Raw genomic sequence first — 216 nt, 5'->3', positions numbered from 1 at the left:
TGTAGATCTCTGTCCAAATCCCCCTTATTTTCAGCTGAGAAGGATAGGCCTAGTTCGAAAGTACTTAAACGAAGAGACCACAGAAACATTGGTAACATCTCTTATCTTATCTAGATTAGACTATTGTAACTCACTCCTAGCAGGTCTGAACAACAAATATTTGAATCGTTTACAAGCCATTCAAGACAATGCCGCTAGACTGATAACAAATGTGTG

This window comes from Aplysia californica, unplaced genomic scaffold (assembly GCF_000002075.1).
Source record: "Aplysia californica isolate F4 #8 unplaced genomic scaffold, AplCal3.0 scaffold00394, whole genome shotgun sequence".
Lineage (NCBI taxonomy): Eukaryota > Metazoa > Mollusca > Gastropoda > Aplysiida > Aplysiidae > Aplysia > Aplysia californica.
The sequence above is the reverse complement of the archived record's forward strand: the minus strand, read 5'-3'. Positions refer to the sequence as shown.